This window comes from Emys orbicularis, chromosome 13, assembly GCF_028017835.1.
Source record: "Emys orbicularis isolate rEmyOrb1 chromosome 13, rEmyOrb1.hap1, whole genome shotgun sequence".
Lineage (NCBI taxonomy): Eukaryota > Metazoa > Chordata > Testudines > Emydidae > Emys > Emys orbicularis.
The window spans coordinates 6,019,016-6,023,317 of NC_088695.1; positions in this window are offsets into that span (position 1 = coordinate 6,019,016).

The following is a 4,302-nucleotide window of genomic DNA, read 5'->3' on the forward strand; positions in this document are numbered from 1 at the left end:
GGAATCTGGGTGAGAGGTAGGACTTGCTGGAGGTTCTCCCTGATGAGAAGAAATTTGATAGAACTGCCTTTACTGAAAATTGGTGGGATGATCCTTATGATCACAACATTAAAATCTCTGCAGGCAAAAGAGGTGTGTGTGTGTGTGTGTGGGGGGGGGTGTTCTGTATGAAAGACACCATTACCTGTTTTAGAGTGATTGATAACTTGGAACTGCAGGATCTTACATGCATATGGTTCAGTGTCTTCTTCTCCTTTGTTTCCTGCCCAACAGCTCAACAGCAATTATGGGTCTGGATGAAGTCTTCCCACCACCTTTTGTCTTGTATCAGATTCTTGGCTTCCATCATCTTTAAATCTTTTTATTCTATGTTCTTCACCATGACTAGCCAATGCAGCCTCGGGCTTCCTCTATTTTTAGTTGCTTGGTACTCTGGTATGCATCACCACATGTGATTTCTGATCTATTCTTGATCCATGACCAAACCATCATTCACATTTCCGTGAATCTTAAGTAACAGCGTTATTTCTTGCCCTAGTCATTTTCTTATTACATTGTCATTTATTTTCTGCAGTCCTGAAATTCTCAATATCCCCCCTCATCCAGCTCAGTTCTGCAGTCAATATCTTTCATTCATTGGCTTTCCTCATATTCCAACATTACACGAGATGCAGGGCCAAAGACATTTTAATAAAAAATCAGCATATATGAGAGAACGCTTCTGCCACTACTGCTGTATGGATCAGAACATTGGTACATGGCTCCATGTGCTAACTTATAAAGTCCAGGAGAAGACACTGGTGTGGGTCTATTATAGACCATTCAATCAAATTAGAGAACAAGAGGAGTTGCTCCATAAGCACCAGTCTGTAATGTCTGGAAAGAAAAATTGTGTTGTTATTGGTGACTTCAATTTGGAAGACATATGCTGGAGGTTTCATGTAGCCAGGGGTAAAACATCATTAGATTGTCTAAAAATTATCACAGTTTTCTAAAGCAAAAGATGTTGCCCCTCAAATGAGGTAATTATTTGGATCTCATGATGGATAATCACTGGACTGGAAGTGGGTGATTGCCTAAGGATCAGTGATCATGACATGATTACATTCAATATGGGTAAACAAAGATTAGTCCCAACCAGTAACATATATATGCTTGGTGCTTCAAAAGGGGAAATTTCCAAAAGCTAAGGAAAATTATGAGCAAAATTGACCGGGAAGAAAAAATTAGACAGAAAAAATGTGACTGAAAATGGGGATTTCTTTAAGAAGAGTTATTAGATGGCAACAACATATACACACAAATGAAAAAAAACTCTGTAATGATTCTACAGTCAAGAAAGAGAACAACTTTGCCTAAAATCCCATCCTGGTTCAGTGGTGAAGTGAAGCAGCAATTAGAAATAATAAAACAACATATAACAAATGGGAAAAAAAGGAAATGGATAGCAATTGATATACATTAGAAGTTGTGAAGTGTAGAAAATTGATAAGGGAAGCTAAAGACATCAGGGAATAACCCACTGCTGGCCGGGCTAAGGACAGTAAGAAGGAGTTGGTAAAGTATATTAGGAGCAAAATAAATCTTAACAATGCTACAGGCCCATTACTAGCTGGAGATAGTAAAATTGTTATTAGGGATGCAAAAAAGGCAGAAGTGTTTAATAAAGATTCCTGTTCTGTATTTGGAAAGAAGCAGGGATGTGTGTTTATCACATGAGGATGATGAAGTACTTTCCAGTCCATTAGTAACTAAGGAGGCTGTTCAACACCATTTGCTAAGGATAAACTTTTTTCCATCAGCAGGCCTGAATAACTTCCATCCCAGGGCTCTTAAAAGAGCTTCCTGAGAAGATCTCTGCCCCAAATATTAACTTTTAATAAATCGTGGAATAAGAGGGAAATTCCTGAAGAATTCCAGAAGGCAAGTGGGATGACCTGGGTAACTATAGGCCACTTAGCCTGACATCAATCCTGGGCAAAATTACAGAAAAAATAGTTAATATAATTAATAAATAATTAAAGCATAGGAACATAATTAATGCCAGTCAACATGGCTTTATGGAAAATAGGTCTTGTAAAAAAAAAAAAAAAACCTGATTTCATTCTTTGAAGAGATTAAATATTTGGTTAATAAAGATAACTGGGTAAATGTAATATGCTTAACACTTTTTAACTGCATGACAGTCTAGTCAAAAAAGTACCACTAGACAATATCAGTAAAGCACACATTAAATAAATTAAGAACTGGCTCAATGACAGATCTCAGGAAGTAGCTGTCAGTTGGGAAATCATCATCAAATGGAGGTGTTTCTAGTGGGATTCCTCAGGGATTGGTTCTAGAGCCCTCACACTACTCAACATTTTCATCAGGGATCTGGAAGTCAGTAGAAAGTCACTGCTGATCCAATTTTAAGATGACAGACATTGACAGAGGGGTAAAGACTGATGGGGACAGGGGCGTCGGGCCCATTCAAACACAATGTGTTTTAATAAGGCCACATATCAAACTGTACATCAAGGACTAAGGAATGCAGGGCGTAACTAAGGAAAAGGTGGCAGTGATTCTGAAAAGGATTTGGGGTCATAGTGGAGAAACAACTCAACGTGAGCTCCCACTCCCAGCGCGCTGCTGTGGCAAAAAAAGCGAATGGGATCCTTCATGGGCGAGTTGTATGGGCCCATGGTGCCCATGCTCTAGGAATATTCAGAGCACGGGGGCTCGGCTCCATCAATGTTCGGGGCCGGGTCTCTCCCCTGGCCCCGCCTGCCACCCCCATGTGCCTCCGCCGGAGCATCTCCCTGGCCCGCCTGCCGCCCCCGCAGCAGGGTTAAAGCAGCTTCCTGCCCGCCCTCACTCCGCACGATGCACCACTCCTGGAAGCGGCTGGCATGTCCCTGCGGCCCCTTGGCAGATGAGGGTGTCTCCGCACGCTGCCCCCGCCCCAAGCGCGGACTCTGCCATTGGAACTGTGGCCAATTGGAGCTGCGGGGGTGGTGCCTGTGGGCTGCAGCGCACAGAGACCCCTGGTCCCCCCGCCTAGGAGCTGCTGCCAGAGGGGTATGCAGGTCACTTTAGGGAACTGCCCAAGGTAAGCACCGCACCCCTCTCCTGCACCCCAACCCCCTGCCTCAGCCCACAGCCCTGCCCCCCTCCCCCACCTCAACCCCCAGCCCGGAGCCCATACTCTGCACCCAAACTCCCTCCCAGAGCCTGAACCCCAAACCCCCTCCCACACCCAAACTCCCTCCCAGAGCCTTAGGCAGGTGTGTGGGGGGAGGGAGGGGGAGGGGGGGGACTTGGACCCTTTCTGGGCACCACCAAACATTATACAAACCTGCTGCCCCTGAGCATCAGCAGGGAGATGAATTTACCTCTGCATACGGCATTGGGGAGGCCAATACCCGAATATCGGGTCCAGTTCTGGTATCCACATTTTTTAAAGGATGTTGAAAAATGGGATCAGAGCCATAAAAATAATTTGAGGGTTGAAAAAGGTGCCTTGCAATGAGAGATGTTACAAACTCAATCCATTTATCTTAAAATGGGCAGGTGAGTTGATTTGGGTACCTTTGGGTAGAGAAAATACTGGATGCTAAAGGGCTCGTTAATCTAGAGGGGAAAGTATAGCAAGAACCAATGCCTGGAAGTTGAAGCCAGACAAACCCAAACTGGATGTAAGGGACACATTTTTATCAGTGAGGATAATTAATCATTGGGACAAACAACCAAGGAAGTGGTGGATTCCCCATCTCTTCACATCAAGACTTGAGGCCTTCCAGGACAATCTGTGCTAGCCAAACACATGTTTATTGGCCTCAACATAGAAGTATCTGGATGAAATTCTCTGAGCTGTGTTATATAGGAGCTCAGACTAAATGATCTAATGGTCCCTTCTGGCCAACAACTCTATGACTGTCATGCCTTACACCTAGCATGGGCCCCCTTGAACCACTGAACCAGAAGGCTTGCGCCACTGGGAGGAGTTCTAGGAGGTGGCATGTTTAAGCTACGGTGGATTTTAGGGGGTCGCCACTGATTCTGGGAGCTGGGCAGTTGGACTGTGTGGTTACAACTCTCAGAAGATGGTGGTAGATAGGAGGCAGGTGAACAGGAAATGACAGAGGGGATTTTCCCTTGCAGAAAAGGGATTTTTGCCACAGACACATAGATTTGGCAGTTCCAGGATGTGCTGCCTGTGGCGCTCAGGGTTGGGGAAAGAACACCTAAAAGAAGATTCCCAGGTTAAAGGCCATTTTTACTCATGATTCAAGACAAAGGACTCTGGGAGTTTGAGAAACT